Here is a 17,674-nt window from a genome sequence, read left to right as displayed (position 1 = left end):
AGCATGGACACGAGTAGAGTCGCCATCACTGAGAACATGAGCAGCATGGACACTAGTAGAGTCGCCATCACTGAGAACATGAGCAGCATGGACACTAGTAGAGTCGCCATCACTGAGAACATGAGCAGCATGGACACTAGTAGAGTCGCCATCACTGAGAACATGAGCAGCATGGACACGAGTAGAGTCGCCATCACTGAGAACATGAGCAGCATGGACACTAGTAGAGTCGCCATCACTGAGAACATGAGCAGCATGGACACTAGTAGAGTCGCCATCACTGAGAACATGAGCGGCATGGACACTCTAGTAGAGTCGCCATCACTGAGAACATGAGCGGCATGGACACTCTAGTAGAGTCGTCATCACTGAGAACATGAGCGGCATGGACACTCTAGTAGAGTCGCCATCACTGAGAACATGAGCGGCATGGACACTCTAGTAGAGTCGTCATCACTGAGAACATGAGCGGCATGGACACTCTAGTAGAGTCGCCATCACTGAGAACATGAGCGGCATGGACACTCTAGTAGAGTCGCCATCACTGAGAACATGAGCGGCATGGACACTCTAGTAGAGTCGTCATCACTGAGAACATGAGCAGCATGGACACTAGTAGAGTCGCCATCACTGAGAACATGAGCGGCATGGACACTCTAGTAGAGTCGTCATCACTGAGAACATGAGCGGCATGGACACTCTAGTAGAGTCGTCATCACTGAGAACATGAGCGGCATGGACACTCTAGTAGAGTCGCCATCACTGAGAACATGAGCGGCATGGACACTCTAGTAGAGTCGTCATCACTGAGAACATGAGCAGCATGGACACTAGTAGAGTCGCCATCACTGAGAACATGAGCAGCATGGACACTAGTAGAGTCGCCATCACTGAGAACATGAGCGGCATGGACACTAGTAGAGTCGCCATCACTGAGAACATGAGCAGCATGGACACTAGTAGAGTCGCCATCACTGAGAACATGAGCAGCATGGACACGAGTAGAGTCGCCATCACTGAGAACATGAGCGGCATGGACACTAGTAGAGTCGCCATCACTGAGAACATGAGCAGCATGGACACTAGTAGAGTCGCCATCACTGAGAACATGAGCGGCATGGACACTAGTAGAGTCGCCATCACTGAGAACATGAGCGGCATGGACACTAGTAGAGTCGCCATCACTGAGAACATGAGCAGCATGGACACGAGTAGAGTCGCCATCACTGAGAACATGAGCAGCATGGACACTAGTAGAGTCGCCATCACTGAGAACATGAGCAGCATGGACACTAGTAGAGTCGCCATCACTGAGAACATGAGCGGCATGGACACTCTAGTAGAGTCGCCCTCACTGAGAACATGAGCGGCATGGACACTAGTAGAGTCGCCATCACTGAGAACATGAGCGGCATGGGCACTCTAGTAGAGTCGCCATCACTGAGAACATGAGCAGCATGGACACTAGTAGAGTCGCCATCACTGAGAACATGAGCAGCATGGACACTAGTAGAGTCGCCATCACTGAGAACATGAGCAGCATGGACACTAGTAGATTCACCATCACTGAGAACATGAGCAGCATGGACACTAGTAGAGTCGCCATCACTGAGAACATGAGCGGCATGGACACTAGTAGAGTCGCCATCACTGAGAACATGAGCAGCATGGACACGAGTAGAGTCGCCATCACTGAGAACATCATGCACAATTAGCACACGGCACTTAACTGGCTGTGTTAACACGCAGGTGCACAACTGACTAACTGGCTGTGTTAACACGCAGGTGCACAACTGACTAACTGGCTGTGTTAACACGCAGGTGCACAACTGACAGGAAACACTGACACTGGTGATTAACTTACAGTGTATATATACTGAGAGGTACATATCTCTCACTGTATGTCTCGGCGTGTATAAACAAAGGTGTAAATCTATCAGTTTATACTGAGTTTATTTTAATCTATATTTCAGTAATTAATGGATTCTTGAGGTTAGTGTATAAGTGAATTTCTCCATTAATGGCCCATGTGCAGTCCATCAACTTAAACTAATACGACATATACACAGAGGTGTATTTCTCCTTATACACGAATATATGTTAAGAGTTTACTTTAAGCACTATTTTAAGGGTTACGGTATTCTTGACTGGTGGTGTAATAATTACATGCAGCTTTAATGACCCTCAGGTAGTTAATGGGATTTAAACAAAATAAAGCAATCAACCAACACACTAATCTTTGATAAAGTCAACAACACGGAAAAGATAACGCAATACTTCTTCTACCGCAGCCTCTCCTTCCACCTCAGCCTCTCCCACCACAGCCTCTCCTTCCACCTCAGCCTCTCCCACCACAGCCTCTCCTTCCACCTCAGCCTCTCCCACCACAGCCTCTCCTTCCACCTCAGCCTCTCCCACCACAGCCTCTCCTTCCACCTCAGCCTCTCCCACCACAGCCTCTCCTTCCACCTCAGCCTCTCCCACCACAGCCTCTCCTTCCACCTCAGCCTCTCCCACCACAGCCTCTCCTTCCACCTCAGCCTCTCCCACCACAGCCTCTCCTTCCACCTCAGCCTCTCCCACCACAGCCTCTCCTCCCATCTCAGCCTCTCCTCCCGCCTTAACCTCTTCCACCTCAGCCTCTTCCACCTCAGCCTCTACCACCTCAGCCTCTCCTCCCACCTCAGCCTCTCCCGCCTTAACCTCTTCCACCTCAACCTCTCCTCCCACCTCAGCCTCGCCCATCTCAGCCTTTCAAACCTCAGCCTCCCCTCCCACCTCAGCCTCTCCTCCCACCTCAGCCTCTCCTCCCACCTCAGCCTCTCCTCCCACCTCAGCCTCCCCTTCCACCTCAGCCTTTCTTCCCGCTTCAGCCTCTCCTCCCACCTAAGTCTCTCCTCCCACCTCAGCCCCTCTTCCCGCCTCGGCCTCTCCTCCTACCTCAGCCTCTCCTCATACCTCAGCCTCTCCTCCCACCTCAGCCGCTCCTCCCACCTCAGCCTCCCCTTCCACCTCAGCCTTTCTTCCCGCTTCAGCCTCTCCTCCCACCTCAGCCTCTACTCCCACCTCAGCACCTCTTCCCGCCTCAGCCTCTCCTACCTCAGCCTCTCTTCCCGCCTCAGCCTCTCCTCCCACCTAAGTCTCTCCTCCCACCTCAGCCTCTCTTCCCGCCTCAGCCTCTCCTCCCACCTCAGCCTCTCCTCATACCTCAGCCTCTCCTCCCACCTCAGCCTGTTCTCATACCTCAGCCTCTCCTCATACCTCAGCCTCTCCTCCCGCCTCAGCCTCTCCTCCCACCTTAGCCTCTCCCACCTCAGCCTCTCCTCCTACCTCAGCCTCTCTTCCCGCCTCAGCCTCTCCTCCCACCTCAGCCTGTCCTCATACCTCAGCCTCTCCTTCCACCTCAGCCTCTCTTCAAGCCTCAGCCTCACCTCCCACCTCATCCTCTCCTCCCACCTCAGCCTCTCCTCCCACTTCAGCCTCTCTTCAAGCCTCAGCCTCTCCTCCCACCTCAGCCTCACCTCCCACCTCAGCCTCTCCTCCCGCCTCAGCCTCTCCTCCCACCTCAACCTCTCCCTCCACCTCTGCCTCTCCCTCCACCTCAGCCTCTCCTACCTCAGCCTCTCCTCCCGCCTCAGCCTCTCCTCCCACCTCAGCCTCTCTCACCTCAGCCTCTCCTCCCGCCTCAGCCTCTCCTTCCGCCTCAGCCTCTCCTCCCGCCTCAGTTTCTCCTACCTCAGCCTCTCCTCCCACCTCAGCCTCTCCCTCCACCTCAGCTTCTAATACCTCAGCCTCTCCTCCCACCTCAGCCTCTCCCTCCACCCCAGCTTCTCCTACCTCAGCCTCTCCTCCCACCTCAGTCTATCCTCCCACCTCAGCCTCTCCTCCCACCTCAGCCTCTCTTCAAGCCTCAGCCTCACCTCCCACCTCATCCTCTCCTCCCACCTCAGCCTCTACTCCCACTTCAGCCTCTCTTCAAGCCTCAGCCTCTCCTCCCACCTCAGCCTCACCTCCCACCTCAGCCTCTCCTCCCGCCTCAGCCTCTCCTCCCACCTCAGCCTCTCCCTCCACCTCTGCCTCTCCCTCCAATTCAGCCTCTCCTACCTCAGCCTCTCCTACCGCCTCAGCCTCTCCTCCCACCTCAGCCTCTCCTCCCACCTCAGCCTCTCCTCCCGCCTCAGCCTCTCCTCCCACCTCAGCCTCTCCCTCCACCTCAGCTTCTCCTACCTCAGCCTCTCCTCCCACCTCAGCCTCTCCCTCCTGGAGTTTACCTGGAGAGAGTTCCGGGGGTCAAGGCCCCCGCGGCCCGATCTGTGACCAGGCCTCCTGGTGGATCAGAGCCTGATCAACCAGGCTGTTGCTGCTGGCTGCACGCAAACCAACGTACGAGCCACAGCCCGGCTGATCAGGAACTGACTTTAGGTGCTTGTCCAGTGCCAGCTTGAAGACTGCCAGGGGTCTGTTGGTAATCCCCCTTATGTATGCTGGGAGGCAGTTGAACAGTCTCGGGCCCCTGACACTTATTGTATGGTCTCTTAACGTGCTAGTGACACCCCTGGTTTTCATTGGGGAGATGTTGCATCGTCTGCCAAGTCTTTTGCTTTCGTAGTGAGTGATTTTCGTGTGCAAGTTCAGTACTAGCCCCTCTAGGATTTTCCAGGTGTATATAGTCATGTATCTCTCCCTCCTGCGTTCCAGGGAATACAGGTTCAGGAACCTCAAGCGCTCCCAGTAATTGAGGTGTTTCATCTCCGTTATGCGCGCCGTGAAGGTTCTCTGTACATTTTCTTTGATCTAGGGAATTGGTTCTGTGCTCCAGTTGGATCTGTGCTCCAGTTCCCTGAATTAAGCCTGATTGCCTTCCATCCCCCCATAGGCGCTGTATAATCCTACGGGTTTAGTGCTTCCCCCTTGATTATAATAATAATAATCTGTACATTTTCTAGGTCGGCAATTTCACCTGCCTTGAAAGGTGCTGTTAGTGTGCAGCAATATTCCAGCCTAGATAGAACAAGTGACCTGAAGAGTGTCATCATGGGCTTGGCCTCCCTAGTTTTGAAGGTTCTCATTATCCATCCTGTCATTTTTCTAGCAGATGCGACTGATACAATGTTATGGTCCTTGAAGGTGAGATCCTCCGACATGATCACTCCCAGGTCTTTGACGTTGGTGTTTCGCTCTATTTTGTGGCCAGAATTTGTTTTGTACTCTGATGAAGATTTAATTTCCTCATGTTTACCATATCTGAGTAACTGAAATTTCTCATCGTTGAACTTCATATTGTTTTCTGCAGCCCACTGAAAGATTTGGTTGATGTCCGCCTGGAGCCTTGCAGTGTCTGCAATGGAAGACACTGTCATGCAGATTCGGGTGTCATCTGCAGAGGAAGACACGGTGCTGTGGCTGACATCCTTGTCTATGTCGGATATGAGGATGAGGAACAAGATGGGAGCGAGTACTGTGCCTTGTGGAACAGAGCTTTTCACCGTAGCTGCCTCGGACTTTACTCTGTTGACGACTACTCTGTGTTCTGTTAGTGAGGAAATTATAGATTCATCGACCGACTTTTCCTGTTATTCCTTTAGCACGCATTTTGTGCGCTATTACGCCATGGTCACACTTGTCGAAGGCTTTTGCAAAGTCTGTATATATTACATCTGCATTCTTTTTATCTTCTAGTGCATTTAGGACCTTGTTTTAGTGATCCAATAGCTGAGACAGACAGGAGCGACCTGTTCTAAACCCATGTTGCCCTGGGTTGTGTAACTGATGGGTTTCTAGATGGGTGGTGATCTTGCCTCAGCTTCTCCTACCTCAGCCTCTCCTCCCACCTCAGCCTCTCCCTCCACCTCAGCTTCTCCCACCTCAGCCTCTCCTCCCACCTCAGCTTCTCCTCCCACCTCAGCCTCTCCCTCCACCTGAGCTTCTACCTCAGCCTCTCCTCCCACCTCAGCCTCTCCCTCCACCTCAGCTTCTCCCACCTCAGCCTCTCCTCCCACCTCAGCTTCTCCTCCCACCTCAGCCTCTCCCTCCACCTGAGCTTCTACCTCAGCCTCTCCTCCCACCTCAGCCTCTCCCTCCACCTCAGCTTCTCCCACCTCAGCCTCTCCTCCCACCTCAGCTTCTCCTCCCACCTCAGCCTCTCCCTCCACCTGAGCTTCTACCTCAGCCTCTCCTCCCACCTCAGCCTCTCCCTCCATCTCAGCTTCTCCCACCTCAGCCTCTCCTCCCACCTCAGCTTCTCCTCCCACCTCAGCCTCTCCCTCCACCTGAGCTTCTACCTCAGCCTCTCCTCCCACCTCAGCCTCTCCCTCCACCTCAGCTTCTCCCACCTCAGCCTCTCCCTCCAACTCAGCTTCTCCCACCTCAGCCTCTCCTCCCACCTCAGCTTCTCCTCCCACCTCAGCCTCTCCCTCCACCTCAGCTTCTACCTCAGCCTCTCCTCCCACCTCCGCCTCTCCCTCCACCTCAGCTTCTACCTCAGCCTCTCCTCCCACCTCAGCCTCTCCTCCCACCTCAGCCTCTCCTCCCACCTCAGCCTCTCCCTCCACCTCAGCTTCTACCTCAGCCTCTCCTCCCACCTCAGCCTCTCCCTCCACCTCAGCTTCTCCCACCTCAGCCTCTCCTCCCACCTCACCTCATGGTTACAGACAAATATAGCAGACTGAGCAACAAAGGCTTCTAGTGATGAAAACAGTGTTTTGAAGTTGTGTAACCATTAATGATTTCCGCATACCTCCATAATTTTCCCCATAGTAATCTTTATTATGAATATTTTTTTCGAGGGGAAAAAATCAGTAAAAACAATTGTGAAAAAATACAGTGATAAAGTTCCAGGATATTCTAATATATTTAAATGATAACAAATTTGACAGTTATACAATATATATGATAAGGAAGATAGCAGATGACTTTACAGTCCATGGAAGCTATCATCAGAGTATATAAAAATATTCACGCTAAAACGTTAAACCAGCAGGCGCCATGTATCGTCTAAGGAACTGTGAGTAATCAGGTTTAATGAAAGGAAAGGAAGGGTAGTTATACTCCCCTCCATCAAGAGCCCCTCACCAGAAGTGCAGTGTGTGCCTCACACAGTGTTGAGAGGTGCAGTGTGTGCCTCACACAGTGTTGAGAGGTGCAGTGTGTGCCTAACGCAGTGTTGAGAGGTGCAGTGTGTGCCTAACGCAGTGTTGAGAGGTGCAGTGTGTGCCTCACACAGTGTTGAGAGGTGCAGTGTGTGCCTAACGCAGTGTTGAGAGGTGCAGTGTGTGCCTCACACAGTGTTGAGAGGTGCAGTGTGTGCATCACACAGTGTTGAGAGGTGCAGTGTGTGCCTCACACAGTGTTGAGAGGTGCAGTGTGTGCCTCACACAGTGTTGAGAGGTGCAGTGTGTGCCTCACACAGTGTTGAGAGGTGCAGTGTGTGCCTCACACAGTGTTGAGAGGTGCAGTGTGTGCCTCACACAGTGTTGAGAGGTGCAGTGTGTGCCTCACACAGTGTTGAGAGGTGCAGTGTGTGCCTCACACAGTGTTGAGAGGTGCAGTGTGTGCCTCACACAGTGTTGAGAGGTGCAGTGTGTGCCTCACACAGTGTTGAGAGGTGCAGTGTGTGCCTCACACAGTGTTGAGAGGTGCAGTGTGCGCCTCACATAGTGTTGAGAGGTGCAGTGTGTGCCTCACACAGTGTGGAGAGGTGCAGTGTGTGCCTCACACAGTGTTGAGAGGTGCAGTGTGTGCCTCACACAGTGTTGAGAGGTGCAGTGTGTGCCTCACACAGTGTTGAGAGGTGCAGTGTGTGCCTCACACAGTGTTGAGAGGTGCAGTGTGTGCCTCACACAGTGTTGCAGTGTGTGCCTCACACAGTGCAGTGTGTGCCTCACACAGTGTTGAGAGGTGCAGTGTGTGCCTCACACAGTGTTGCAGTGTGTGCCTCAGGTGCAGTGTGTGCCTCACACAGTGTTGAGAGGTGCAGTGTGTGCCTCACACAGTGTTGAGAGGTGCAGTGTGTGCCTCACACAGTGTTGAGAGGTGCAGTGTGTGCCTCACACAGTGTGAGAGGTGCAGTGTGTGCCTCACACAGTGTTGAGAGGTGCAGTGTGTGCCTAACACAGTGTTGAGAGGTATATTGTGTGCCTCACACAGTGTTGTGAGGTGCAGTGTGTGCCTCACACAGTGTTGAGGTGCAGTGTGTGCCTCACACAGTGTTGAGAGGTGCAGTGTGTGCCTCACACAGTGTTGAGAGGTGCAGTGTGTGCCTCACACAGTGTTGAGAGGTGCAGTGTGTGCCTCACACAGTGTTGAGAGGTGCAGTGTGTGCCTCACACAGTGTTGAGAGGTGCAGTGTGTGCCTCACACAGTGTTGAGAGGTGCAGTGTGTGCCTCGCACAGTGTTGAGAGGTGCAGTTTGTGCCTCACACAGTGTTGAGAGGTGCAGTAAGTGCCTCACACAGTGTTGAGAGGTGCAGTGTGTGCCTCACCCAGTGTTGAGAGGTGCAGTGTGTGCCTCACACAGTGTTGAGAGGTGCAGTGTGTGCCTCACACAGTGTTCAGAGGTGCAGTGTGTGCCTCACACAGTGTTGAGAGGTGCAGTGTGTGCCTCACACAGTGCTGAGAGGTGCAGTGTGCCTCACACAGTGTTCAGAGGTGCAGTGTGTGCCTCACACAGTGTTGAGAGGTGCAGTGTGTGCCTCACACAGTGTTGAGAGGTGCAGTGTGTGCCTGACACAGTGTTGAGAGGTATAGTGTGTGCCTCACACAGTGTTGAGGTGCAGTGTGTGCCTCACACAGTGTTGAGAGGTGCAGTGTGTGCCTCACACAGTGTTGAGAGGTGCAGTGTGTGCCTCACACAGTGATGAGAGGTGCAGTGTGTGCCCAACACAGTGTTGAGAGGTATAGTGTGTGCCTCACACAGTGTTGAGAGGTGCAGTGTGTGCCTCACACACTGTTGAGGTGCAGTGTGTGCCTCACACAATGTTGAGAGGTGCAGTGTGTGCCTCACACAGTGTTGAGAGGTGCAGTGTGTGCCTCACACAGTGTTGAGAGGTGCAGTGTGTGCTTCACACAGTACTGAGAGGTGCAGTGTGTGCCTCACACAGTGTTGAGAGGTGCACTGTGTGCCTCACACAGTGTTGAGAGGTGCAGTGTGTGCCTCACACAGTGTTGAGAGGTGCAGTGTGTGCCTCACACAATGTTGAGAGGTGCAGTGTGTGCCTCACACAGTGTTGAGAGGTGCAGTGTGTGCCTCACACAGTGTTGAGAGGTGCAGTGTGTGCCTAACACAATGTTGAGAGGTGCAGTTTGTGCCTCACACAGTGTTGAGAGGAGCAGTGTGTGCCTCACCCAGTGTTGAGAGGTGCAGTGTGTGCCTCACACAGTGTTGAGAGGTGCAGTGTGTGCCTCACACAGTGTTGAGAGGTGCAGTGTGTGCCTAACACAGTGTTGAGAGGTGCAGTTTGTGCCTCACACAGTGTTGAGAGGTGCAGTGTGTGCCTCACACAGTGTTGAGAGGTGCAGTGTGTGCCTCACACAGTGTTGAGAGGTGCAGTGTGTGCCTCACACAGTGTTGAGAGGTGCAGTTTGTGCCTCACACAGTGTTGAGAGGTGCAGTGTGTGCCGCACACAGTGTTGAGAGGTTCAGTGTGTGCCTCACCCAGTGTTGAGAGGTGCAGTGTGTGCCTCACACAGTGTTGAGAGGTGCAGTGTGTGCCTCACACAGTGTTGAGAGGTGCAGAGTGTGCCTCACACAGTGTTGAGAGGTGCAGTGTGTGCCTCACACAGTGTTGAGAGGTGCAGTGTGTGCCTCACACAGTGTTGAGAGGTGCAGTGTGTGCCTCACACAGTGTTGAGAGGTGCAGTGTGTGCCTGGCACAGTGTTGAGAGGTATAGTGTGTGCCTCACACAGTGCTGAGGTGCAGTGTGTGCCTCACACAGTGTTGAGAGGTGCAGTGTGTGCCTCACACAGTGTTGAGAGGTGCAGTGTGTGCCTCACACAGTGTTGAGAGGTGCCGTGTGTGCCTCACACAGTGTTGAGGGGTGCAGTGTGTGCCTCACACAGTGTTGAGAGGTATAGTGTGTGCCTCACACAGTGTTGAGGTGCAGTGTGTGCTTCACACAGTATTGAGAGGTGCAGTGTGTGCCTCACACAGTGTTGAGAGGTGCAGTTTGTGCCTCACACAGTGTTGAGGGGTGCAGTGTGTGCCTCACACAGTGTTGAGAGGTGCAGTGTGTGCCTCAGACAGTGTTGAGAGGTGCAGTGTGTGCCTCAAACAGTGTTGAGAGGTATAGTGTGTGCCTCACACAGTGTTGACAGGTACAGTGTGTGCCTCAACACAGTGTTGAGAGGTATAGTGTGTGCCTCACACAGTGTTGAGAGGTACACTGTGTGCCTCACACACAGTGTAGTACCTTACACACAGTGTAGTACCTCACACACACAGTGTAGTACCTCACACACAGTGTAGTACCTCACACACAGTGTAGTACCTCACACACACAGTGTAGTTCCTCACACACAGTGTAGTACCTCACACAGTGTAGTACCTCACACACACAGTGCAGTACCTCACACACAGTGTTGTACCTCACACACAGTGTAGTACCTCACACACAGTGTAGTACCTCACACACAATGTAGTACCTCACACACAGTGTAGTACCTTACACACAGTGTAGTACCTTACACACAGTGTAGTACCTCACACACACAGTGTAGTACCTCACACACAGTGTAGTACCTCACACACAGTGTAGTACCTCACACACAGTGTAGTACCTCACAAACACAGTGTAGTACCTCACACACAGTGTAGTACCTCACACACACACAGTGTAGTACCTCACACAGTGTAGTACCTCACACAGTGTAGTACCTCACACAGTGTAGTACCACACACACAGTGTAGTACCTCACACACAGTGTAGTACCTCACACAGTGTAGTACCACACACACAGTGTAGTACCTCACACAGTGTAGTACCACACACACAGTGTAGTACCTCACACACAGTGTAGTACCTCACACAGTGTAGTACCTCACACAGTGTAGTACCTCACACACAGTGTAGTACCTCACACACAGTGTAGTACCTCACACAGTGTAGTACCTCACAGTGTAATACCTCACACACAGTGTAGTACCTCACACACAGTGTAGTACCTCACACACAGTGTAGTACCTCACACAGTGTAGTACCTCACACACAGTGTAGTACCTCACACAGTGTAGTACCTCACACACAGTGTAGTACCTCACACACAGTGTAGTACCTCACACAGTGTAGTACCTCACACAGTGTAGTACCTCACACACAGTGTAGTACCTCACACAGTGTAGTACCTCACACAGTGTAGTACCTCACACACAGTGTAGTACCTCACACAGTGTAGTACCTCACACACAGTGTAGTACCTCACACACAGTGTAGTACCTCGCACAGTGTAGTACCTCACACACAGTGTAGTACCTCACACACAGTGTAGTACCTCACACAGTGTAGTACCTCACACAGTGTAGTACCTCACAGTGTAGTACCTCACACACTGTAGTACCTCACACACAGTGTAGTACCTCACACAGTGTAGTACCTCACATAGTGTAGTACCTCACACACAGTGTAGTACCTCACACACAGTGTAGTACCTCACAGTGTAGTACCTCACACAGTGTAGTACCTCACACAGTGTAGTACCTCACACACAGTGTAGTACCTCACACACACAGTGTAGTACCACACACACAGTGTAGTACCACACACACAGTGTAGTACCTCACACAGTGTAGTACCTCACACACAGTGTAGTACCTCACACAGTGTAGTACCTCACACACAGTGTAGTACCTCACACACAGTGTAGTACCTCACACACAGTGTAGTACCTCACACACAGTGTAGTACCTCACACACAGTGTAGTACCTCACACACACGGTGTAGTACCTCACACAGTGTAGTACCTCACACACACAGTGTAGTACCTCACACACAGTGTAGTACCTCACACACAGTGTAGTACCTTACACACAGTGTAGTACCTCACACAGTGTAGTACCTCACACAGTGTAGTACCTCACACACAGTGTAGTACCTCACACAGTGTAGTACCTCACAGTGTAGTACCTCACACACAGTGTAGTACCTCACACAGTGTAGTACCTCACACACACACAGTGTAGTACCTCACACACAGTGTAGTACCTCACACAGTGTAGTACCTCACACAGTGTAGTACCACACACCCAGTGTAGTACCACACACACAGTGTAGTACCTCACACACAGTGTAGTACCTCACACAGTGTAGTACCTCACACACACACAGTGTAGTACCTCACACACTGTAGTACCTCACACAGTGTAGTACCTCACACAGTGTAGTACCACACACACAGTGTAGTACCTCACACACAGTGTAGTACTTCACACAGTGTAGTACCACACACACAGTGTAGTACCTCACACAGTGTAGTACCACACACACAGTGTAGTACCTCACACACAGTGTAGTACCTCACACAGTGTAGTACCTCACACAGTGTAGTACCTCACACACAGTGTAGTACCTCACACAGTGTAGTACCTCACACACAGTGTAGTACCTCACACAGTGTAGTACCTCACACAGTGTAGTACCTCACACACAGTGTAGTACCTCACACAGTGTAGTACCTCACACAGTGTAGTACCTCACACACAGTGTAGTACCTCACACAGTGTAATACCTCACACAGTGTAGTACCTCACACACAGTGTAGTACCTCACACACAGTGTAGTACCTCACACAGTGTAGTACCTCACACACAGTGTAGTACCTCACACAGTGTAGTACCTCACACACAGTGTAGTACCTCACACACAGTGTAGTACCTCACACAGTGTAGTACCTCACACAGTGTAGTACCTCACACACAGTGTAGTACCTCACACAGTGTAGTACCTCACACAGTGTAGTACCTCACACACAGTGTAGTACCTCACACAGTGTAGTACCTCACACACAGTGTAGTACCTCACACACAGTGTAGTACCTCACAAAGTGTAGTACCTCACACACAATGTAGTACCTCACACACAGTGTAGTACCTCACACAGTGTAGTACCTCACACAGTGTAGTACCTCACAGTGTAGTACCTCACACACAGTGTAGTACCTCACACACAGTGTAGTACCTCACACAGTGTAGTACCTCACACAGTGTAGTACCTCACATAGTGTAGCACCTCACACAGTGTAGTACCTCACACACAGTGTAGTACCTCACAGTGTAGTACCTCACAGTGTAGTACCTCACACAGTGTAGTACCTCACACAGTGTAGTACCTCACACAGTGTAGTACCTCACACAGTGTAGTACCTCACAGTGTAGTACCTCACACACAGTGTAGTACCTCACACACAGTGTAGTACCTCACACAGTGTAGTACTTCACACACAGTGTAGTACCTCACACAGTGTAGTACCTCACACACACATTGTAGTACCTCACACACAGTGTAGTACCTCACACACAGTGTAGTACCTCACACAGTGTAGTACCTCACACACAGTGTAGTACCTCACACAGTGTAGTACCTCACACAGTGTAGTACCTCACACACAGTGTAGTACCTCACACAGTGTAGTACCTCACACAGTGTAGTACCTCACACACAGTGTAGTACCTCACACACAGTGTAGTACCTCACACAGTGTAGTACCTCACACAGTGTAGTACCTCACACACAGTGTAGTACCTCACACACAGTGTAGTACCTCACACACAGTGTAGTACCTCACACAGTGTAGTACCTCACACACAGTGTAGTACCTCACACACAGTGTAGTACCTCACACACAGTGTAGTACCTCACACACACAGTGTAGTACCTCACACACAGTGTAGTACCTCACACACACAGTGTAGTACCTCACACACAGTGTAGTACCTCACAGTGTAGTACCTCACACACAGTGTAGTACCTCACACAGTGTAGTACCTCACACACAGTGTAGTACCTCACACAGTGTAGTACCTCACACAGTGTAGTACCTCACACACAGTGTAGTACCTCACACAGTGTAGTACCTCACACACAGTGTAGTACCTCACACACAGTGTAGTACCTCACACACAGTGTAGTACCTCACACACAGTGTAGTACCTCACACAGTGTAGTACCTCACACACAGTGTAGTACCTCACACACACAGTGTAGTACCTCACACACAGTGTAGTACCTCACACAGTGTAGTACCTCACACACAGTGTAGTACCTCACACAGTGTAGTACCTCACACAGTGTAGTACCTCACACAGTGTAGTACCTCACAGTGTAGTACCTCACACACACAGTGTAGTACCTCACACACAGTGTAGTACCTCACACAGTGTAGTACCTCACACAGTGTAGTACCTCACACACAGTGTAGTACCTCACACAGTGTAGTACCTCACACACAGTGTAGTACCTCACACAGTGTAGTACCTCACACACAGTCTAGTACCTCACACACAGTGTAGTACCTCACACAGTGTAGTACCTCACACACACAGTGTAGTACCTCACACACAGTGTAGTACCTCACACACAGTGTAGTACCTCACACAGTGTAGTACCTCACACACAGTGTAGTACCTCACACACAGTGTAGTACCTCACACAGTGTAGTACCTCACACACACAGTGTAGTACCTCACACACAGTGTAGTACCTCACACACAGTGTAGTACCTCACACAGTGTAGTACCTCACACACACAGTGTAGTACCTCACACACAGTGTAGTACCTCACACACAGTGTAGTACCTCACACACAGTGTAGTACCTCACACACACAGTGTAGTACCTCACAGTGTAGTACCTCACACACAGTGTAGTACCTCACACACACAGTGTAGTACCTCACACACAGTGTAGTACCTCACACAGTGTAGTACCTCACACACACAGTGTAGTACCTCACACACAGTGTAGTACCTCACACACAGTGTAGTACCTCACACACACAGTGTAGTACCTCACACAGTGTAGTACCTCACACACAGTGTAGTACCTCACACACAGTGTAGTACCTCACACACACAGTGTAGTACCTCACACAGTGTAGTACCTCACACACAGTGTAGTACCTCACACAGTGTAGTACCTCACACACAGTGTAGTACCTCACACACAGTGTAGTACCTCACACACAGTGTAGTACCAAGGTTCTGGCAAACACCATCTTAGTGGACACACAATTTCTTTATTATTAACGTTTCGGATGTGACATCATCCATCATCAGATTCTAAAATTACAATAAAAGTAAAACATTTGAACCATTTATAATCCATTTTAAAATTTAATTCTGAAACATTGCACAATCTTATAATAAAAATATACTCACATAACTTGGACTTGTAGTTAACACATTTAAGATGATACTAACCAAGAACAATAATTATGAAACAGTAATTTTTAAAGGAGTGGACCGGTAAGCCAGCGGAAGGCCTCAGTCAGACGAGCAAAAGCTCCAGCTGCGGGTCATCATATGACTAAAGACCCCCGTCAGGAAACAATTATTATGTTTCCTGACAAACTTTACCTAATCTAAACTAATTAAGTTTTTTAATGGATAAAGTAAATAATGGACAATGTTACGTAAAATTCCTTAAAAATACAAATTAAACCGAATCTATTACACAGTAATAGTATGATAATAAAACAACATAATATCCATTAAAATTATGTGGTAGATAACCTTCCCTCCCTAACAGTGACCAACGTTAATTAATGTTATTAAGTTCGTGGAGAAGTGCTAAATCCGTAGGAGTTTAATCTGAGGAAATAGGGGGTAGCTCTTACTCCCCGGATCAAGAGCCCCTTAACCACCATTATAGGCACCCCCACTGAAGGGTCTCCAAATGAGTTTTGAATCTTGTACCTTGAATGAGATTATTTGCGCACATTGTTAAAGGCTGAAATATACTTATCTAGTGCGCTTCTAATATTTCTTGTAATCTCTAAATAAGAGCCAAGTTACTGATTAATATAGAATATGTGTGGTCCTTAAGGGAATATTGATTGATCTTAGTTACCAGTACCACGCTTCCATACCCAGTGGTTATACTCTTAATTAAAGTTCTGTGAAGAAATGCACAAACACAAACAAACACACACACATACACACCAAAGGCTTCGTTGTGTTTATGGAAAAGCAGCGAAGGGATGTTTATAATGTTAGAGAGCACTTAGCGTCACTCATTTCAACAACTGACAACTCGTCACATACAGTGCGTCTCCCTGTGTGCTTATAGAAGCCTCCTCCACCTAACGCCAGTTTTCGAGGAGGACTCCATCACCCCCTGATGCTCATCAAGGGCTTCTGATCCTAGGAACTACAGGTACTCTCAAACGAAACAAACATATGATGCAAACCGACCAATTTAGTTGTCTTTCTGCCGCACAGAACAGTGCATTTCAGAAAACCTCAATTACCCCCAAAAGCGTATTTGAGCATAGTAAATTGAGAGCCAAGAGTCCCGCTAAACAGTCTTTTGATCTATAGAGAGCCAAGAGACTCGATGAAGACGGTCTTCGGGTCTACAGAGAGCCACTTCTCGCTGAGGACGGTCTTCAGAATCTAGAGAGAGCCAAGACTCGCTGAAGATCGTCTTCAGGTCTACAGAGAGCTAAAGACCGTCCTCATGTCCACAGATCTAAGAGCCCTGCTAAATACAGTCCATATATCTATAAAAAAAAAGCCGAGCAAGGCTAAAAGAAATATTTAGGTCTAGAGAGCTCAGAGCCCCACTAAAAATCGTACCCATGTCTCTAGAGCCAAAAGCCTCCTAAAATCCGTGCCCATGTCTACAGAGAGCTAAAAACCCGTACTCAAATCTATACAGCCAAAAGCCCCGCTAAAGACGGTCTCCAGATCGTAACGTTTAGCGAGCGTGGGTGCAGAAAGTGATTTACCGGTAATGAGGATTGCCAGACAGGAGGGGCTAGGGCCGGGCCCACCTCACTCCTGAGTGCCGGTGTTTGGGGGAAGGCAAAGCCTTATACGGTCACTGGCTTCCTCCTGACTCACGTTGACACTCACACCTTCCCCTCACCCACACCTGAAAACCCACAAACTCACGCATACATACACACATTAACAGACAAATACTACACTAATGCAAACCCTATACAATAACTTCGATACAAATGAAAATACAGTAATTACCTATTTGTAATTGCCTATGTGCAATTACCTATGAGTAACCGACTCTTTATTACAACAGAACAGTGATGTGCGTGGTATCCCGTATTCAAAAATTATTTCATAACTGTTTTGTTTAAACTTCCAGATACAGCTGTTGATGTGTCTTCAAGGTTTAACATTCATTACTTTCAAAACTACAGTTAGAAAACATCTTATCTCCCTGATCCACCTCGACAACTAACTACATGATAACCACCTGGTGGTTCACAATTACACTCACTCACCCACTGACTATAAACCCAGAAATACCAATCTTAATCTTAAAATAATGAATCCTAACTAGTCATAAGTTTGCCTATGATACTCCAATATAGACACCTTGTATTGTGCCAAAACAAAAGCATTCACATTGCTAAACTCACAAATTATTATGTAGTCACTTAGCCTTAATACCATAATCTGTAAGGATTTAATGTTAAGAATTAAATCTAAGTCTGCCAGAAAT

This window comes from Cherax quadricarinatus, chromosome 18, assembly GCF_038502225.1.
Source record: "Cherax quadricarinatus isolate ZL_2023a chromosome 18, ASM3850222v1, whole genome shotgun sequence".
NCBI classification, from domain to species: domain Eukaryota; kingdom Metazoa; phylum Arthropoda; class Malacostraca; order Decapoda; family Parastacidae; genus Cherax; species Cherax quadricarinatus.
Note: the sequence above shows the minus strand (reverse complement) of the source record.